The sequence below is a fragment of the Muntiacus reevesi genome, chromosome 4 (assembly GCF_963930625.1).
Source record: "Muntiacus reevesi chromosome 4, mMunRee1.1, whole genome shotgun sequence".
Classification (NCBI taxonomy): domain Eukaryota; kingdom Metazoa; phylum Chordata; class Mammalia; order Artiodactyla; family Cervidae; genus Muntiacus; species Muntiacus reevesi.
The window spans coordinates 47,741,042-47,763,213 of record NC_089252.1 but is presented as its reverse complement, the minus strand read 5'-3'; the positions used below and the strand labels follow the sequence as shown (position 1 = coordinate 47,763,213).

The window sequence follows — 22,172 nt, the reverse complement described above, 5'->3', positions numbered from 1 at the left end:
ATCAAATTTTCATTACCAGATGAAGTATGAAGGACCACAAGCAGAATCCACCAGTGTTGATTTTTTTTTTTAAGATGGGTCAGGGACAGATGAGAACTTGCTCTCTACCCAAGCACTAGGTCACTGCAGCCCTCTGTGAGGTTTCCTTCATGCACAATTCCTTAATTACTGCGGTGGGCATGCATGGGTCTTATCCGCTTTGAACATCCCTGTTCCTCCATGATGCCCAGCACTCAAGCCATCTCCAGGGTACTAGGAAATTAGGAAACTGCCCTGGGTAAGTCCCCAGACCGAAGGGCACGGCGGTGGGGGAAGACAGCTGCCAGCAGGTGGCCGCACTAAGACACGGATTTGGAATCTGTTCTCAAGGTAGGGAGCAAGAGAGGGAAGAGTGATTCCCAGCTAGAACCATAAAGGAAAAACTTAGACACACACCAGACAGACAACATGCAGAGACCACACCTCCCCGACCTCATCCAGACTAAACAGGTGGAAATGTCCGACCCCTTCCACACAGGCCCTTCATGCAGGGCTCACCTGTTCCAAAGTTGCCCTTGACGTTCACTTTAACTTAATTTTCCTTTAAACACAGCATCTCTATAGCAGAAGCACAAGACTGATTGCCTGGTTCCACTCTAAAAGCACACACAGCAGACACTATAGAAATCAGCTAATACACCCGCTGGGAATGATTCTGAGTGTCTGAAACATGAGCAGAGGCAGAGGCTGATGCAAGGACAGGTGACGTAAAGGTCACGTCCCCTGTGGCCGCATCACTTCCCAGGGGGACTCCCATGACAGTCTCCCGTGCCTCCTGAAGGCACTTGCTCCCTGTAGCCCATTTTCCAACTCGCAGGCAAAGCTGATGCTGTTACTCATCTACTTAAAACCCCTCAGTGACCGTTCTGGCTTTTGGATCAGCCCAGACTCTTCCATGTGGAAGACAGGCATCCCCGGGATCTGGCCCCTGCCTGCCTGTCCATACTAAGCTCTCTCCCCCCATCAATCACCCTAAACCACGTGGGACTCCCCACACCAGGCGTGCTCATCTTCCAGCTCATCTTTGCTCATGCTGCCCCTGGAACTCTGCCCCACCTTCTTCACCTGGCAGACCCCTAGTCATCCTCCAGGATCCCACCCCAGAATCACCTACTCCTGGAAGCCAACCCTGAGCCACACTCCCCCTGCCCATGTGTGTCCCAACGGAGCCCGGGCACTCCCTCTAAGCGGTCAGTACTGTGCTTGTCCCCTTACTGCTGCGTCACCCACCCCCCAAGACAAGCTGCTCAGTGAGGAACCACATCTTCCTCTTCCTTGTAGCAACAAGGCTTGCACAACGCCTAGCACGTAGTCATAATTTTAAAAAATCAATTAACCTATCAATTTTACAGTTGGAGGTGATTTCAATTGATCCTGTGACCACTAGGTAAATTTGCAGCAATCAAGTAACGTCCTTTTGCTAAATCACACAGGTGCCATCTGGGTCCTTCCTCCTATATTACACATGCAAGTTCCTGGCCCCACCCCTGTCCGACCGAATCAGAAAATCTGGGAGCTGCCCCAGTGATCTGTAGTTTAACACAACTCCAGGGGATTCTGATCCACTCGAGTTTCGGCATCAGTGCCCTAGAGCCTTCAAAGACCAACAGGAGGGAGGGTTCAGATTTTGCCCTGTAAGCAGCTGCGGTGAACTCCTTGCCTGGCAGTCTCCCCCTTTCCAGGGTGGTGGAGCCTCTCCACGGCTGAAAGCAGCCAGATGCGGAAATACTTCCTTCCCAGTACCCCTTGGACTAATCAGGAATCACCTAGGGAACAAAGGAAACCAGGCAACTCTGTGCTCTGGGCTCCAGAGAGCTCTCCCTAACCCCTGGCAGGGTGGGCTGGGAGGGCCCTCGCAGATGCTGGCTGCCCGGGACAGAGTTCATCTCAGGCTGAATCCAGGGCTGGAGCACTGAGATCTCACAGAAGCCAGCTTCTGGTTATTTCTCTTTAAAACACAACGTGGGACACATCAGGAGTGTGACAGGCAGATCGCCCCACCCATCACAAGCAGATATAATGGAATAGAGCAATTAGGAAGATCTTGGCTGTCAGTTTCAGCTGGAAGTTTCACTGGCGGCCACAACAAAGGCTATGGTTGTGAGCTGAATTGATGAGGTTTTTGACGCCCCACTCTCCCCCCAAATCACTGCATCACATATTCAGGCCTGCAGAAAGGCCCGAAGAACAAGGAATGTACAATTTTTCAGCACTGACTTTTCTTACAAATTCTTCTATCTAGTTTTCATTTCAGAGTGAACCATTTTTCTTGAGAACCTACTATGCACAAGGTAGCCAGGTTTTGCTCACTAACCCAGTAGATTGCAACCTTGACTGCATATTAGAATCGCATGGCAGGGGGAGGGGGGTTAATAAGATTCTGATGCCAAGACAAGACCCCAAACCAATTAAACTAGAGTGTCTGAAGTCAGACCCAGGTGTCAGCAATTTGGTGAACCATGGTTTTAAATAATATGGATGTCTGGACTCCATCCGAAACCATGTAAATCAGAATCTCAAGAGCTGGAGCCTGGGCAAGTATGTATAAGGGCTAACAACATGCTAGTCGCTCAGTTGTGTCTGACTGTTTGCAACCCCACTGGCTGCAGCCCACCAGGCTCCTCTGTCCCTGGGATTCTCCAGGCAGGAATATAGGAGTGGGTAGCCATTCCCATCTCCAGGGGATCTTCCTGGCCCAGGGATCAAACCCAGGTCTCCTGCTTTGTAGCCAGATTCTTTACCATCTGAGCCACCATGGAAGCTGTCCATGTATATTATGCATCTGGGTATATATGCACATGCACATACATGCTTATACACACATGCATTTGTATACACACGTGTGCATATGTTTATGGTTATATACACATGCACACATATGTACAGACATATATATATAGTTCAGGTGATTCTAATATAGTCAGTCAAGGCTGAGAACCACTCCACAGACCACTAATTCCCAAATTTGACTGCAGTTTTAGAATTCTCTTTTCAACTATTGCAAACCTTAGGCCACATCCCAAACCAGCTGGATCACGAGCTCAATCGGGGGTGGTGGACTAGACACAGATCTTAGTGATTTTTGAGGGTCCCTAGATGATTCTGACATGCAGACAAGTTTGGAGAGCACAGCACAGACTCCAGTCTCCAGAAAAGCTGGGCCAGTCTTCTGCTATTTTTACCGTAACTCTCCTACAGCACCTACCGTAAATATTTGTTGAACTGAACTGAATTTTTAAAGATGTCTGTTCCCCTGATGTCTTTTACAACTATGCCCACTGGAGCTGGTGCCTTTGAGGACTGTATGAATCCAAAGGCGGTGGCACAAAAAAAAATGTACTTCATAAAAAGGCATCTGTCTCATTAGAGAAGCGACGCCCAGGGCTCCCCCAGTTCTCACATTTCTGATACTGTCACCCTATTTGGAATTTATCCTTCTGTTTCTCCTCTGCATAGCTTCAGACAAAAAAAAAAAAAAAAAAAAAAAGGGTCTTTCCAGCTCCCTTCTCAGCATATTTGAAAACTGGGAATCACTTTCGAGCATTCAGGTACCCAGGGGTGAATTTAGGAACTGGAGGACTCGTCACTCCTCATTTAAGAGGAGAACAGGTGGCTTATTCACCAAGCCAGGAATGGCTCGCATTTTAAAAAGCCAACAAGTAAAATAGAAAACACTATTAATTCCTCGTTCACAACTTTGATGTTATGCACCTAGATTTGCCCACAAGCAAGGGTGATCTGACTCTATTGCAAATGCTCAAGGTGGGATTACTTATCATCTAAAAGATTCCTACTCCCAATCCTTTTGTGGAAATGCTGGCATGTATATACCAAGTTTGCTTTAAAAGGACATAAACTGCAAAATCATTCACTAAAACATGGAAAAATCAGCTCAATACCTCATTTTCTTTTTGAGGTTACCACTTCATGGCTACTGCTTTAAGTGTGACCTATCTTTTGCCGACATTGACCATTCATCTAAATGCCTGATGACCAGAAGAATAAGTGTCTGTAATGATTGCTGCAGTAGGAGCCAGGCTGGGCTGAAAGAGAACCGTCCTCTGATACCAAGTCACCTCTCACTCCCTGTGTGATCTTGAGCCACTTATTTGATCTTCAGGTTCCTCATTTATGAAACAAAATAAATACTCAGAAAGATGGTTTTCTTCCAGCTCAAACATTATGTGGCTTGAATTCTCTTGTGGACAATGTGATATCAGTCTTGTGGAAATGGCTTTTACTATTTTGTTTTCCTAAAAATGGATTATTATGTAGGAGAAAGTACCTTGAGTATCCAATTCCATAAAACAAAGATTAAGAATTAATATATGCATCAAATGGACCAGACACAGAAAGGCTAGAGAAAGAAGAGAGACAGACTAGGGTGATAAAAAATTAATGAGGAAAACAATTACACATCTAACCATGATATAAGACAGAATGAAATAGATGCTATGGTATGAAACCGGAGAGGAGACAGCTTGGAATATTTTTTTAATGTTCAAAATAAATGTCTAAGTTCTTTCTACAAGGGTTAAAGGAACACTGAACTTGACTTCTAGTTATGAACGTCATGGATAGTGAACATGTCACCTCTGATAAGTCACCTGTCTTTCTTAAGCTTCAGTCTTTTCACCTGTAAAATGGGAATCATATAATACCAGTCCAACATACTAGACAGTGCCACTCCGAGGCTCAAAGGAAACACAGACATGAAAGGGATTGAAAACATGCTACATAAGATAAGTGACACAAAACCATGGAGGATGACATAACTGAGTCGATACAGACTTGGATCTGATGACTCATAAAAGCTAGAATTTCCACTGAGAAAAGAATCCAGAGGTTAAATTCAGAGCTGCAGGATGTCATATACAGTGGTTTCTTTTCTTTTTTCTGTTTTCTCATTTTTCCCCATATTTACTTATTAAATAAAAATATAGGTTCATGCTAAAAATTATATAGTATGGAAAAGTACAAAATTTAAAAATCCCTTCCCTCACCTCTACTTCTGCTTCACTGACTACGCTCAAGCCTTTGTGTAGATCACAACAAACTATGAAAATTTTTCAAGAGATGGGAATACCGACCACCTTACCTGCCTCCTGTGAAATCTATATGCAGGTCAAGAAGCAACAGTTAGAACTGGACATGGAACAACAGATTGATTCTAAATTGGGAAAGGAGTATGTTAAGGCTGTATATTGTCACCTTGCTTATTTAACTTATTTGCAGAGTATATCATGTGAAGTGCCAGGCTGGATGAATCTCAAGCCAGAATCAAGATTGCCAGGGAGAAATATCAGTAACCTCAGATGACACCACCTTTAAGGCAGAAAGTGAAGAGGAACTAAACAGCCTCTTGATAAAGGTGAGAGAGGAGAGTGAAAAAGCTGGCCTAAAACTTAACAAGTAAAAAACAAAGATCATGGCATCCAGTCCCATCACTTCATGGCAAATAGATGGGGAAACAATGGAAACAGTGACAGACTTTATTTTCTTGGGCTCCAAAATCACTGCAGATGGTGACTGCAGCCATGAAATTAAAAGACGCTTACTCCTTGGAAGAAAAGCTAAGACCAACCTAGACAGCATATTAAAAAGCAGAGACGTTGCTTGGCCGACAAAGGTCCGTCTAGTCGAAGCTATGGTTTTTCCAGTAGTCACGTGTGGATGTGAGAGTTGGACTATAAAGAATGCTAAGCGCTGAAGAACTGATGCTTTTGAAGTGTGGTGTTGGAGAAGACTCCTGAGAGTCCCTTGGGACTGCAAGGAGATCCAACCAGTCCATTCTAAAGGAGATCAGTCCTGAATATTCATTGGAAGGACTGATGCTGAAGCTGAAGGTCCAATGCTTTGGCCACATGATGCAAAGAGCCAACTCACTGGAAAAGCCCCTGATGTTAGGAAAGATTGAAGGCAGGCGGAGAAGGGGACGACAGAGGATGAGATGGTTGGATGGCATCACCTACTCAATGGACATAAGTTTGGGCAAGCTCTGGGAGACGGTGAGGGACAGGGAAGCCTGGCATGCTGCAGTCCACGGGGTCGCAAAGAGTCGGACATGACTGAGCAACTGAACACCACCACCTGTGTGACCAGTTCCTTCTTACCTTGCCACCACTCACAATGTCTCATGTGTCCTTCCAGAGACAAAGCTTATGGTTACCAATCACGACTATGTATGTAAATATTCCTGATTCTACTCCCTGTGTCTATAGCTATCCACCTCCTTTTCTAGGTATCCATTACTGGACAGGAAAGATCTTATTTCAAACAATCTCAGTTTAAGACAATATAGTTTTAGATTACTGAAATCTGACATAGCTTCGAGTGGTGATAATTAAATAATAATGCTCTTATTATTTCTTACCAATAGGAAAGGTGGAACAGAAGATGAGAAGGTTATTTAATATATTGTGGTGGCAGTGGTGGTTTAGTTGCTAAATCCTCAACTCAGGAGTGCAGAGCAAAACGGTATTGTTTGTTGGTGAAATAAAATTCAGCTGCTAAAGGACCTATACATGGATCTCTGGTTCTGGGGATCTGTTTCTGAATCAATCAGAGAGAGAAGTCAAAGGACTTTTTTTTTTTAACCTCCTCTTGTTCTTTAAATGCCTTTCAGGTTCAAAGACTGCTCATAAGAAGGGGGCTTTCAGGATTAACAAATTCAGTGAATGACTCCTGAAGAATGAAAGCATGCACAAAAATTCAGAAACAAGACATCAAGCTTTTAACTAAAATAATAAACTATGAGCATTTTCCTGCTGGACTCCTCCTTATCATCCTTCATCTAGAGACGTAACAAAATTAGTTAAGGCTCTAAGCCTTTTATTTGTCTTTAATTTCCATTCAGTTCAAGAAAATGATAAAGTATAGGAAAATTTTTACAGTTATTTAGGCCACGACATGCCCAGAACTATTTACTAGAGAAATTCTCATAGTGTAGAAAAAGAAAATTCTCTCTCTCTTTACTCTGTACACCCTAAAGTTCTGCCTGTCCATTTGATGGCCCGTATTTCACTGGCTTTATTACACAGCAGATGGGTGGGTTGTTAGAGTAATTGGTCAAGACGTTTTTCATTTTCACTCCTTCTTTCCAGAAAGCTCAAAACAGTCACTGTGGTTACTCTATTGTTAACATACTTCTCATCTCCTCTTCTAAGTGATTTATTGCAATCATCTTCCTTATTCTCTTCTTACCAATAAAATCACTGCAGATTTCTGCATTTCTCTATCTCTTTTATTTCTGTTGAAAGAGCTATCACACTTTACTGTTCTGAGTCTTCTAAAAAGTTCTGACTATTTGGTAGAAAGTTTGGTAAAAGGCACTATCGCTACTGGGACTTCCCAGGTGGCGCTAGTGGTAAAGAACCCACCTGCCAATGCTGGAGACATAAGAGATGCGGGTTCGATCCCTGGGTCAGGAAGATCCCCTGGAGGAGGGCAGGGCAACCCACTCCAGTGTTCTTGCCTGGAGAATCCCACGGACAGAGGAGACTGGTGGGCTACAGTCCATAGGGTCTCAAGGAGTTGGACACAACTGAAGCGACTTAGCATTCACTCACACCATCACAGACACATTCTGAAGGCAGTGTCCAGCTCTCTATGACAAGTACAGAAATTTGCTCAGCTAACTCTGTCTGAACTTCCTGTAGTTCTCACACATGTTATTGAAATCACAGCATATTATCTCTTATTAGCAGACAAACAGTCTCAAAATGGCTGGGAAAAACCTCAGCTTCAAATAAATGGAAAATCTGATGTTAGAAATATAGACTATGGCCTTGATGTCAAAATAATTATACCTCTTTAGAAAAATCAGTTTAAGAGTCTAAGTTACTGGTAAATAGAGGAAGCTGGCTTGTACCTGAAATGAATCATGCTGGAGGAATTAATTCACTTCCTTTCAGGCTGAAGAGTTTTCAGACATCTTGGTTCATAAGTTCTTATGGTTGGTGGGGTTTTCTAGTAGTTCTGCCTCCAAAAATAATCATGGGGGGGGGGCACATTTTCTGGGAGAATAGAAATTTTGCTTCTTCAAAATTAATTAAGTCATTTATCATTTCTTCCAAAGGGATCAGTTACAATTTAGAATTACTTAGGAGTGGAATGACAGACTTGTTGCTTAAGGACAGTTATTCTTTTATCTTTTAAAAAATATTTGTGTATTTATCAGTTTATCTGTTTGGCTGCTCTGGGTCTTATTTGCAGCATGCAAACTCTTAGCTGCAATGTGTGGGATCTAGTTCCCTGACCAGGGATCGAACCCAAGCCCCCTGCATTGGGAGTGCAGAGTCTGAACCAGTGGACCACTAGGGAAGTCCCTAAGGACAGTTATTAAAAGCTAATTGGAGGGTTTCCATCTCTAGCAATATGCATAGTTATATGCAATATCTTACAATAGTTATATGTAATCTTTCCTATGTGTGAAATACTGTAAAAGTAAGTGAAAATCCAAATAAGCTGAATAAATCATCATGGAATACACAAAAGGTAAGAGGTGGTCTCCGAACAGGTGGTAGGGATACCCTACCCCCTCAAACAAGCCTTTCTAGAAAGACAGGTCCCTGATAACATACCTTTCATCACTACACCCAATGGCTACACTTCTGACCTGCAGTCCCCTGGGCAGAAGCAATTTTCTGAGATGACAGTTCTAAGGTTTTCAGGGAGAAAAAAAAAAAAAAGAGCCCAAAATAAACACAAAAGCCCTCCCCATTCAAAAAAAGGCCAATGGAGGCTCTGATCTGGTGGGCGGGAGGGCTTCCTGCCATTCTGTGCCCCTTCACCCAACTTTTTCAAACTCAATACAAACATTTTTCTCATGGTAAATTTCTCTGGCTTCATGAAAGCTGCTGGGAAAACATCTCTGAGAGCTGGATTGAGGCAGGGGGAGAATACAATTGGCAGCTGATTTTGAGAAACCATAGGAAACCATATGCCTTTGAAAAGCCAGAAAGGAACACAGAGCTTCTTTTGAAAAATAAGATTTAAGGAGAGTCCTCTGGAAAGGCCACCCTGAGCCTTGTAGACACGATAGGTCAGTTTCCGCAAGGAACAGCCTCGGCCACGGGTGAGAAATTCCACTCTCCAAATGGAAATGCCGGGGCCCATGCTGAAGGGACGAAATCTCACCTAGCTCAAATATGGGCTAGTTTTTTGTTTTACTTCTAACAGTTGTTGGAACACAAAGCATCTTGCTCCCTCATTGGTCCTAAATCCCCATCTTTCTGCAGGACAGTAGGACAGTAGGAATGAGAAGGAAGAAGCCAGGCGGAAATTGATGGGGATCCAGAAGCAACTCCTAGAACCGCTTTCTCTGCCAAGTCACCCACCTTGTTAAGAAAAGCCTGCGGAATTCGTCTCTTTATTATATAGAGAAGTATATCTATGTTTAGCTATATCCAGTTTGTGGAAATGTATTCATCCCAACCTCCACTTTCCAGTTACAACCCGGATGACATACTAGGAGTGGATGGAGGAAGTTCCCTAACCATGAGCTAGCAAAGAGCAGCTGGTATTCCACGCTCTTCTGTCAGTCTCTAAGATAGGTGAGATTCACTACTGCCTCCATCCGACAGCGATAAAGTGCATAACTAGAACCAACCTTCCCAGCGACCACGACAAAGAAACCCAGATGAAATGCTTCAATTATTCCTAGAAGCTTCCCAGGTGGCACCGTGGTAACGAATCCACCTGCCAACGCAGGGCGTGTAAGAGACTTGAGATTTGATCCCTGGGTCAGGAAGATCCCCTGGAGGAAGACATGGCAGCCCACTCCAGCACTTTGCCTGGAGAATCCCACGGACAGAGGAGCCTGGAGGACTACAGTCCATGGGGTCGCAAAGAGTCGGACACGACTGAGCGTCTGAACACAGCACACAAAAGTATCAAAGAGCTTATGAGAGAGGGGGATTCAGGCTTCAGATCTGGAACACGAGCCTGAGATGTGGCCCTAGGCCTTAGAAGCCCCTCTGACCGAGTTGGGGGGAATCTGTCAAGCAGGACGAGAGCTGGAAAGCTGAGCATCACCTTCACAGCCTCAGGGGTCAGGGGCCCAGGGCATCCACAAGGTTAAAGCCTGACTAGCCACTTCACGCCTATGGTTGCGACCTCAACAACTAAGCCCCACAAGTAAGAGAGAACAGAAAGTAAACTTCCAGTCATCTGAATGGCCTACAAAATCTCAAGGGCCCAAGCTGATCTGGGATTGCTGGTACCCGGAGAGCCTGCAGAGGTTATTTAAAAGGCTCTCTACAACTCTTGTCATGTTTATCATCATTCAAAGCCTCAGATTATTTCATTTCATCAACCTTCAGTACTGCTAATTACATGATGCACTATTTTTTTTTTTAGGTATGAGCCAATGAAAAAGAGGAAAATGCTACAAACTGTAAACGTACATCTTGATCAACTGTAAATTACATTGGAATTTCAGAGATTAAAATGTGAAAAAAATGTACTTAATTGATGAAATATGGTATTTATACAATTTTTTTTTCCAAAACCACATCTAACACAGATTCAAAGATAACAAGGCACACGAGGAGATAAGATGGCATAAATACGAATAACATGAGAATTAGGACAAACACCAAACGGAAGAAACAGACATATCCCAGATGGAAAAATTACCAGACACAGAATGTAAGACAACGATATAGTACTTAACTATGCCCATGGTGATAGAAGTTAGGCTTAAAAATTTCAGAACAAGGAACCAGGACTATATAAAGTAACATTAAAGATCTGAAAAAGAGCTAAAAATTCTAGAACTGAAATTCAGTAACTGAAATTAAGAATGCAACAGATGGATTTAACTGCAGATTAGACCCAGCTGAAGAGACACGGTGAGACTTAGAAGATAGGTCAGAAGCACTACCAGATGTAGCTAGGAGATATAAAAAGGATGGAGAAGCAGAAGAGAGGCTAAGAGACATAAAAGTTAAGAAGATGATTAAGGTAGCAAAATTACCTTACACCACAAAGTTCTCCCAGTAATAGGTAGTGGAATTTCGAAAAAGTTGCTAATTTTCCTAAGCCCAGCTTCCTCAAAGACTAATGGAGGCAGGTCACCTTGGGGAAGACTCAGAGGTTGGACAACAGTGGTGGAAAGTTGTAATGTTGTGGACTTGCCTGGTGGTCCAGTGGTTTAGAATCTGCCTGCCAATGCAGGGGACACAGGTTCGATCCCTGGTCCAGGAAGATTCCATATGCCATGGGGCAACTAAGCCCATGTGCCACAACTATTGACCCGCACGCCTTAGAGCCTGTGGTCATCAACAAGAGAGGCAACAAGAAGTCCATGCACTGCAACTAGAGAAAGTCAACATACAGCAAAAAAGACCCAGCACAGCCAAAAATAAATAGATTCATCATTGTGATTTACAAGGAACATGTATCTGCCTGTTTAGATGAACAGAATATGTTTTCCATATATACGGTCTTCATATCAATGGTTCCTGGCTCATAGCTCCCCAAAACCTTGGAATTTCCTGAGCCATATATGCAATGGGAATATCTTTTGTTACAATATTGTCCTTTGTCCTCAGATCCTGAAATTGCTTCAGAGCCAGAAAGGTAAAATGGGTGTCTCCGTATTCATAATACACTCCCATTCCAGCACACCTGGGTTTATATTCATGAGGCGGTTTTGGAAAGTACCTAGGGAATGGGGGCTGGTCGTCAAGGAAACCAACCATGGAAAAAGAGATGGAACTTTCAGTCCCACCCCCTGATTTCCAGGTTGGGGCAAGGAGCTGGAGATTGAATCAACAGCCAGTGGCCGGTGATTTGACCAATAATGCCTTTGTAATGAAGCCTCCATAAAAATCCAAAAGGTTTGGAGAGCTTCCAGGTTGGAGAACGAGAATGCTTCCACATGCCACCATCCTGGGCCCCAAACTCCACAAGGACAGAACCTCCTAGGTTCAGGCCCTCACCCTGGCTAGCTCTTCATCTGGCTATTGATTTGCATACTTTAATATCCTTCATAATAAACCAGTAATCTAGAGAGTAAATGGCTTTTCCTAAGTCTGTGACCACTCTAGCAAATTAATTGAACTCAAGGAGGGAGTCCTGAGAACTTTTGATTTAACTTCCCTGGTGGCCCAGACAGTTTATGAGTCTGCCTGCAAAGTGGGAGACCCAGGTTCAGTCCCTGGGTTGGAAAGATTCCCCTGGAGAAGGAAATGGCAATCCACTCCAGTATTCTTGCCTGGAGAATTCCACGGACAGAGGAGCCTGGTGGGCTACAGTCCATGGGGTCACAAAGAGTCGGATATGACTAAGCGACTAACACTTTTCACTTTTGTCAGAGACACAGGTGACAACCTGGCTTGAGACTGGAACTGGAGGGCAGTCTTGTGGGACTGAGGCCATAACCCATCAGATCTGATGCTATCTCAGGCAGAGCATGTCAGAATCAAGAGAAACCGCAGGACACCCAGCTGGTGTCACAGAGACTTTATCAGATGTGTGGGGAAACCCCAGGTGTGCTGGAATGGGTGGTCGGAACCCTTTAAAAGGTATATGGGACCATGGTTACTTTAGCTTTCTGCACATCGCTCTCCTGATACCTAAATGGATATAGTAAAACGGTACCCACTTCACAAAGTAAGGATTGAGAATTAATGCCTGGGAAGCACTGAGTAAGTGCTCTCTGCCTGCTGGCTGGACAGGAGGACAGAGCTCCCTGTCCACGTAAGCTTGCTTCAGGAATGGAACAGGCAGCTCCCTCACCATGACAAAGAGTTCAGCCTGAAATACAGCCCTTGAAGTATTGCAACTGTGGAGCATTACGGTTAGATGGAACCCTTCATAAAATATCCGTGCAATCAGAGGTTTATTGTTTTCGTCTTAAAAAACGGGTTTTCTACAAGCAGATCAATCTTTTTTTTAAAGCACTAAACCCAAATAGAAAAGTAGATAATTAACAAAAAAATACAAACAGGTAATAGTTCTTACAGAGAAATGTTTAGCCATGTTGGTAACCAAAATGCAAATGAAAGCAACATATTTTTCACCTTAATTAAATAGTTGAAAAAAATAAAAGACCCTATGCTGTCAATGATGTGGTAAAATCGTTTCCAGTTCTGGAAAGCAAGGTATTAACGTGGTGCTTTCCCAGTGCTTTTCCTGGCTGACTAATTTCACTATCTGGAAATATTTACTAAGAAAACAACTTTAATTGTAGAAAAGTATAAGTGCAAAGCTACTCACTGTCATGCCACAGTGATCAGAATTGGGAGAAAATAATGCCCACTAATAACAAAATATTGTAATAAGTTAACAGGGTTCCAAAGTACTGAATTACATAGTCATTGAAAATATGTTTACAAAGCATTTGTAATAACATGGAAATTGCTTATAAGCTGAGAGAAAACAAGATAAAAAATTAAAATTATATGCATGGGCTTCCCTGGTGGCACCAGTGGTAAAGAACTCGCCTGCCAACGTAAGAGACTTAAGAGATGCAGGTTGGATCCCCGGGTCTGGAAGAGTCCCTGGAGGAGGAAATGACAACCCATCCCAGTATTCCTGCTTAGAGAATCCCATGGACAGAGGAGCCTGGCCGGCTACAGTTCACAGAGTCGGACGCGACTGAAGCAACTTATCACAACACAACACAGAATCATCTCAGTTGTGTTTAAAAATGAGCTGAGGAGAAAACACTAAAAATAAACATAGCACAATATGATCAGATCAGTCTATCACAGGTAGAAAGATCACTTTGATTCACCTTGCTACTTTCCATAATGAATCCGTATTCCTTTCCCCAATAGGGAAATAAATGTTTCATTCTATTTACTGTAAAGAGAATAAAAAACAACATTAAAGAAAGTTAAAAATTTTTTTTCAAAAATTTTATTGAGATGTAATTGACATGTAACATTGTATTAGTTTCAGATGTAAAACAATGATCCAGTATTTGTATTTATACCAGGAATGTTCACCACAATAAGTCATCACCATGCAAAGCTACAATTTTTTTCTTGTGATGAGAACATTAAAAATCTACTCTATTCAGTTCAGTTCAGTTCCGCTCCGTCGCTCAGTTGTGTCTGACTCTTTGCGACCCCGTGAATCACAGCACGCCAGCCCTCCCTGTCCATCACAAACTCCCAGAGTCCACTCAAACTCATGCTCATCGAGTCGGTAATGCTATCCAGCCATCTCATCCTCTGTCGTCCCCTTCTCCTCCTGCCCCCAATCCCTCCCAGCATCAGGGTCTTTTCCAATGAGTCAACTCTTCGCATGAGGTGGCCAAAGTATTGGAGTTTCAGCTTCAGCATCAGTCCGTCCAATGAACACCCAGGACTGATCTCCTTCAGGATGGACTGGTTGGATCTCCTTGCAGTCCAAGGGACTCTCAAGAGTCTTCTTCAACACCATAGTTCAAAAGCATCAATTTTTCAGCACTCAGTTTTCTTCACCGTCCAACTCTCACATCCATACATGATCACTGGAAAAACCATAGCCTTGACCAGATGGACCTTTGTTGGCAAAGTAATGTCTCTGCTTTTTAATATGCTATCTAGGTTAGTCACAACTTTCCTTCCAAGGAGTAAGCGTCTTTTAATAATCTACTCTATTAGCAACTTTCAAACATATGATACAGCATTGCTAACTATAGTCACTGTGTTGTACATAGGAAGTTTTATAAAACAATCTCGTTCTACTAATCCAACTGTTTCAGGTTTTATTCAGTGTGACCTGTGCATGCACACACCTTTGGGACAGATGTAATCAGTCTGAGTCAGTGATTAGTTCTATTAGGACTAGGCGACATGGAAATGAGACCAGTTATCAAGCTCTTTTCCTTCCCAGCTCTTCCTCCACCAACATTCACCTGGAAAGACGGAAAGCCTGAAATATACAGGGGTTTTATTTGTTTGTTTAATTACGTTTTTAAGTACTCGAGTTATCTCCCCTGTGGTACTGAGTGTTCAAGAGAATGGGACAAACTCCTGACTCCTTGCCCAGCCATGGCCCTGACCTCTGTGTGACCTTGGCAAACCACCTAACATCTCTCAGCCTCAGTTTCCCCATTTACACAGTGGGGCAAGGAGAGCTGGTCACTGACCCCCAAGATCCCTTGCAGGTCTACGTACTTAGATAATGTGTAAATTTGACCCCAAATCTCCAAACTGATCTTGATTCTTGAAAAGTTTTATAAAACTTGAATCACTTCAAACAGAAATAGAAAAACTACTAATTTTTAAAAGAATCCCTCCTACATCAGATTTTCTAATAAGAGTCTTTATTTTTGTTAAATGTAGACAATGGCAATATTGGCAGATCACTTTCATGCACAGCCAGGCACATTTAGATACAAATCACAGCACTTTCTCTTCCTCCTTGAAAATAGGTCAGTTTAGATTAAGGAAAAAGACTGTAGGTGAATGAAAAGCCTGAAATATAGAGGGGTTTTATTTGTTTGTTTTATTAAGTATTTAAGTACTGGAGTTATTTTCCCACCTTGCCCCCAAAAGGTATTTCCTATCTGGCCTGCCTTAATGACAGGAAAAGTCTCACCCCACACTGGGGTGGTCCAAAATAGAAGTCTGAATCCAAATCTTACTGTAAACTTTTCAAATACAATTATAGTGACCTCAAAAAGAGTTTCAGTCACTTTCGGAAGCAATAACTTGGGCAGCAGACCAATCTCACTTACAAGGTCCATTAAGTTACTTCCATCCACTGGACAGAACTCACGAATCCTGCCGCTAAACATGAACTAGCCATGCCCCTTCTTCCATCCTACAAAGGTGCAGCTGCTGCTACCGCTGCGGAAGTTCTACTTTCGAAGGCAGATAGGGATAGAAGTACTGGCTGCCCTGTGTTCAACCATCCTGTTTTGACCTCTGTACTCTCCTGAAGTCAAGTCTTTGAGAAGCTTCTCTCAGTTCTCGACAGTCACAGGTAGCAGCAAGCCTCCAGGTTCCTGTTTGTGCAGCCACTGCTGTCAACAATGCCCAGAGGCAGCTTCACCTGAAGCAAATAGAACTGAAACCTCAGAGCCCCACCCAGGGCCAGTGAAGGGCCCGAGCATACGCTCACGTGGTCACTGTCTTTCGTAAACAGGAGTCCTCAGTTTATATCAGCATCCTATCCCACCAGAACTGGATCCTCGCCCACCGCTTCCCACCTCCACTACCACCCACCAGCCACTGTCCGAGCAGCGGGCTGAGATGACCCTGTGGGCAATCATAGTTGCCAATGGTGGTTCCACTACCTGCATTTCTGCTAAATAAATCAAACACATGCTAGGGGAAGAAGCTGAGAGGTATTTTGTGGGGTTTTTTTTTTGGGGGGGGGGGTGGTAGTTGTTGCTTTGTCTCAAAAGATTGACTGATGACCAGATTAGGATATGTGACCTGCAAAGGATGTTTATTCTGATTCAAGAAATTATTCACCTGGAAAATGCCACAATGTACATTACACACTTGTGGGCCTCCCAGCTGGTTCTAGTGGTAAAGAACCAGCCTGCTAGTGCAGGAGATGTAAGAGATGCAGGTTCGATTCCCGCATCAGGAAGATCCCCTGGAGGAGGGCATGGCAACAAACCCTAGTATTCTTGCCTGGAGAATCCCCCGGGGCAGAGGACCCTGGTGGGCTACAGTCCATAGGGTCGCAAAGAGTCAGACATGACTGAAGTAACTTAACACATACACGCATTATATTTACCAAGTTATCTGTCTTGAAAACCAAGTTACAATAAAGGGGACCTCTCCCCGAAAAGCGGGAATGGTTACACAGCACTGCACAGAGAACCCGTACCCCTCAGAACAGCTGTTCACAGCAGGGGGTGATTCTGCTCCCCAGGGGACACCTGATAATAACTGGGGACACTTGTCATTCTCACACCTTGGGGAGGGGACGTGGGGTGCGACTGGCATGCAGCAGGTAGAGGCCGGGGCTGCTGCTAAACGTGCTACAACGCACAGGGCAGGCCCCACAACGGGTGTTCCAGCTCACGACACCAGGAGTGCCCAGGTGGAGAATCCCAGCCTTAGGATAACGGCACATGTAGGGAAGGAAGGAAGAATCCTCTCTGGAAAAGGATTAACCTTTAAAGAACAGAGCGAGTGAAGGCCGGGCTGACAGCACACGCCGGGCTGCTCTCTGACCTCAGCCACCACGCCGGCCACCAAGCAACGAAGGCGCCAGACTTTTGTGGACTGTGGGACCGCAGGGACCTTTGCCAAGACTGGCTACATGAGGAGGTGGTAGCAGCATCATTTCAGAAGCACCAAGAAAGGCACTTCGCCTCCCCAGTTACCTCCAACACCCACTTGTCTAAGCCTGAAATCTCTTGGTGGATAAAGCCTTTCGTTCCATAATGAGGCTTCAAATGCAAGGACCCCTGGAAGACAGAACAGTGACCTACACTCCTAGTCAAGAGAAAGGGGCTGATGACAGGTTGGCTTTGTCCTAAGTTTTCATACAGTGAAAGGCTCTGAGGAGCTGAAAGTGGTAAAGAGGGAGAAAGGTCAGGCCCTGAGGAAGTAGGAAAAGAGGGAAGGAATGGACAATCCAAGGTTCTGGAATAAAAGTCACCTACCCTGCAGACTACACCCGAGCCTCCAGGGAGGGAAGGATGCAGAGAAAAGACCAAGTCACATTCTTGGCTTTGAAGAAGATTACAATCAAGTTCAGCTCAGGTGAAAAAAACCCTAGGAATGTTTGAAAGAATGGTAAGGATGCACTGCTCCCTGTAGCTGGAACAGGAGACAAGGGTTCTCACCAGCCATCAGTCATGGGAATTACAGTGAACGCCAGGCCATGCTGGGTGAAGCCCCCACCTGACACCTCGCAAAACATGGGCACAGAGCTAAACGATCGGGCAGCGCTTCGAAACTCTTCCAGATGAAGAGCTATCAGAGTTCTAAAGTGCTCGAAAGATGGTTTGTTTTCCATCACACTTAGGCTAACATCCTTTCCCACAATTTAGAAGGGAGGTCTTTGTTCATCTTCTTTGCCTATCTAAATCACATTCTGTCTTTCAAGGCCAGTTTATATTTTCCCTGTAATTCCTGATTTTGACTTTTTTTTTTAAATTAGAGGATAATTGCTTTACATTGTTGCGTTGGTTTCTGTCATACAACAATATGAATCAGTCCTAAGTATACATATGTCCCCTCCCTCGTGAACCTCTCTCCCCGCCCCACCCCACCCCCTAGGTAGTCACAGAGCACCGTGGGAGCTCCCAGTGTTTTGCAGTGACGTCCCACTATCTGTTGCACCTACAGTAGTGTATATGTTTCAGCGCTACTCTCTCAGTTCACCCCACCCTCCCCTTCCCCCGCTCCCATGTCCACAGGTCTGTGCTCTATGTCTATGTCTCTATTCCTGCCCTGAAAATAGATTGATTTTGACCTTTTTTCCCTCCCTCCTCTTGTAAGTACAGGGCCTCCAAGTCATTCATCTATACTTCCTAGGTATACATCATACTATATTTCCTAGGTATCTTTCATAATGGGGCTACTTCCAGAAAAGATCTGAAGGGGGCTTTCAAGTTCATAACAAAAAATTAATACACTTGTAGTTTTTTAAAAAATGCTTTTTTCAAGGGCTGCTGGAAATGATTTGAGAAGAAAAAGATCATCCGACCAAGAAACTAGGGGAAAGCAGTTACCAGGAACTGCTGGAGGCCAAGTTAAAAAGACTTAGGCCACCTGATGCGAAGAACTGACTCATTGGAAAAGACCTTGATGCTGGGAAAGATTGAAGGCAGGAGGAGAAGGGAATGACAAGAAGATGAGATAGTTGGATGCCATCTCCGACTCAATGGACATGAGTTTGAGAAAGTTGCGGGAGTTGATGGACAGGGAAACCTGGCGTGCTGCAGTCCATGGGGTCACGGAGTTGGACACAACTGAGCGACTGAACTAAACTGAAGTTAAAAAGACAACCATACTAGACACAGAGCAATTTCTCACTGTCTGATAAAAGGAAAGTCACAATTCTATGAGCACAGAATTTTGTTTTTGACATTAAATTCTAGGAAGACTTTGCTCCTAGCTTTTCACCTATGCTGCCCAACCAGCCCGTTTATGTGTTTATCACAAGAACTCCTACTAGACTACATCATACCTACTAGTCTACATTTTCCTGATAACAGCCTATATACAACTATATGCCAAGAGGCTGAGGACCCATGGTTTTCTTGCCAATCTGGATATTCCAGTGTGTCTCAAGATTCCATCAAAGTAACAGACTCATCTAATCTTTTAGTAGGTAGGACCCTCAGGCCATTTGATTCTGCCTCTATGTCCCCAGCCACCAGAAGGATAGAATTTTAAAGCCACTCTCAACAGGGTCGTGGTTTTGAGCCAGCGGCTGGGGGTGGGGGTGGGGGGAGGGGGGTGTCCATCCTAGTCCTACCTTCATGCCCCACCCCACAAGCTTCTGGCTTCTCTTTTGTCTGTCTTTCTGTCCCCACCATAGACTTTCCCCCCTCTCTAAGTGTCAATGCTTTGCCTCATTAACCTTTGATTCCCTGCAATAACTACCACCGTGTGCTTTGCACAAAGGCAACTCCCTCCTCCCTCCTTCTTTTTAAAGCGAAGAAACTGAGTTGGAAAGAGGTCCCAGAGTAGCCTTTTCATTACTCTGCCCTGCTCCCGTCTGATAAACCCCTCAAGCTGGAGTGTACCAGACCAGCTCTTCCTACATCACACAGCAAGCAGTCCGGGAAAGTTAACGGCAGGTTAGCAAAGGGATTGCAGAGCTCGAAGACATATTTTGACTTTCTTGCCTCCACGTGTCCCCCGCCCCCAAAGATACACTGGGCAGCCCTTCAGAAACAAAACAAAACAGAAACGACCTTGTATGCTGCAGTTGCTCAGTAAATATCTATTAAGATACGGTCAGAGCATCGGTACCGTGAATACAGCAAGTACTCAATAAACTCCACTAAACTGAAAAGTTCATAACACACCTGCTTTGCACACAGTAGGTGCTCCATTAGTATCTCTTAGGATAATAGTAGGGCTGCTGCCTTGCACACAGTAGGCCCCTATAAACGGCTATTAAATTGAACGGAAGCTGACGCTCGCTCCTCAGAGAACCCGGGAAGAGGTGACATTAATCAAGACCCAGACACAGATCCGTGAATGGCGATGCGCGGCTCGAAGAAGCGTTTCCGAGAGTGCGGGAGTGGCGCGTGACGGCGCGCGGCCGCGGCGGACATCCCACTCAGGCTGGCGGCCGATCCACTGCTTGCTCCCAAGCACTGATCAGTGATCGGGATCTCTTCCCCACTCGGGGGCGGGAGGCAGCTGCCGCCTCCAATTGTCACTTTGGGCTTGCACCTGGAGCTTCCACCAAGGTCCCCCTCCCGGGGGTATCGGCCCGCCCCGGCTTCTCCCCGGATTCCGGAGAGTTACCGGCAGAACAAAAGCAAAAAAAAAATAAGACAGAAAAAGGCAGCGGGGATTCCTTTTCTGACCGAGGGCAGCCCGGGAAGAGGCTGGGGGAGCGGCCCGGGACCACGCTGTGATGTCAAACCTCCTTCTCCGCTGGCAGCCGCCCGCCCTCCTGCCGCAGATTGGCGTTTGGGGTTCCCCCAGCCGGGAACGCGGCGGGGCTTCCTCCCTCCCAGGCGTCCGAAGCCCCCGCCCTGGGGCCGCGAAGGGGCAGAGTGGGAGCCTCGGTGGGGTGGGGCGTAGGGGGCGCTATATTAACCCTGAAGAAGACAGGGAGAAGGCTGGAAAGGAGGGTGCGAGAGGACTGGGGCAGACCCCATAACCGAGATCCAAATCTGAACTTGCAGTGAGAACCGCCCCTCGGCGCTCCAGAACACGCCGAGCAGTCCTTGGCGATGGGGGTCCCCTCGCGGCAACCGGTCCCCACGACCTCCTCCCCTACACCCCCCGCCCCTCCGCCCCAGGGTAGCCCAGCGCCCACTTCCACGTCCAAACCGCCGATCCAGGGTCTACACCCGCGCGCTCAGTCGGTGGAGCAAGGGGTCACAGAGGGCGGCAGCGCCGATCCCACGGGGGACGTCCCACCGCTCGGAAACTCGCGAGTGTGAAACCGGCTAGCGTTTTTGTTCAGGAATTTTTTTTAAAGGTGTACTGAGGGCTGCAGAGAGAGCGGGGAAGTGTCATTTCTTCCTTTCTCTCCGGCTTCTCGGGAGCCCGTGGAACTCCGAGCAGGCAGCCGGGAGAAGAAAGAAGGCGCAGGGGGGAGCCACTTACCCAAGGCAGAGCCCGAGAGCGCGGCGGCCCGGGAGCGAGCAGCGCCTTTGTCTGCGGCCGCGGCGCCGGCGCGCTCTGCCCCGCCGGTCCCAGCCCCGGCGCGCGGCGAGCTCCCGCGGGCGCCCGGACAGCCCGGCGCGCGGCTCCGGCTCCGGCTGCCTCTCTGGCCCCGACCCGGGTCTTCGCCGCCCCGCTCTCCGCCGCGGCTCCGCCCCGAGCCGGGCCCCGCCCCCGGCCCGCCGGGCCCCCACCTGCTGCGGCGGCGGGCGCGCGGGGGAGCCCGGCCTTGGGCGGCAGGGGGCGGCTGCCTCCCCCGCGCTCCCGGCTCCCTCCTCCCGCAAGCCCCGGGGCCGCTCCGCCGCGCTGTTCCGGGGCGGAGCGCGCGCGGTGTAGACCAGCCTTCTCTGACCCAGCCCTCTCGAAGGCAACCTCACCTGGGGGGCGAGAGACCCGCGTTCTCTGAGTCGAACCCAGGTCCCCGGGGTAGCCTGCCCTTCCTGCCTGGGCGCACGCTCCCCAGAGTCCTCCATCACCTTTGGAGCTCGTCCTCACTCCTGCCCGGGGGAGGGGACCCCGTTGAGCTCTGCCCGCGAGGGATGGGCGGCGGGAAGCGGAGTGCTTCTGCGCTTGGCCGAAACCCTGGCCTCTCTGCCGGGTCCGCCCCGCTCTGATGCAGCGACCGGAGGCGGGGGCGCCCGGGAGGTGAAGGAGCCAGCCCGGACTAGGTGGCGCGGCAGAAGGGACCTCGCCGAAGGTTGAGGGGGCGCCGAGCGCACGTGCACTAGTCCAGAGCTTGGCGCCGGGGCTGTGGATCTGTGCTCCTTTGCACGGCCGAGATAAAACTAACACAAGGGAAGCAACACTTAGGAAGCCAGAGAAAAGGAAAGCAGAAGCCAGTAAACCCATAAACTAGTAATAATTAGT

The 22,172-nt window shown here is 46.4% G+C and overlaps 1 protein-coding gene across 4 annotated transcripts in view; it reads right to left on the bottom strand.

The window, feature by feature from the left end:
* The window catches only part of MAPK4 (mitogen-activated protein kinase 4), a 172,438-nt gene extending 150,594 nt beyond the window's left edge, over positions 1-21,844 (bottom strand). For 2 of the 4 annotated variants that reach the window (XM_065932742.1, XM_065932744.1), the window contains exon 1: positions 21,683-21,844. The gene's annotated coding sequence lies outside the window, so the exon portion shown is untranslated. Of the gene's footprint in view, positions 1-21,248; positions 21,398-21,682 lie in introns of those variants that run through there. The other 2 variants (XM_065932740.1, XM_065932741.1) reach the window with 1 other exon arrangement.
* Positions 21,845-22,172: the final 328 nt, after the last annotated feature.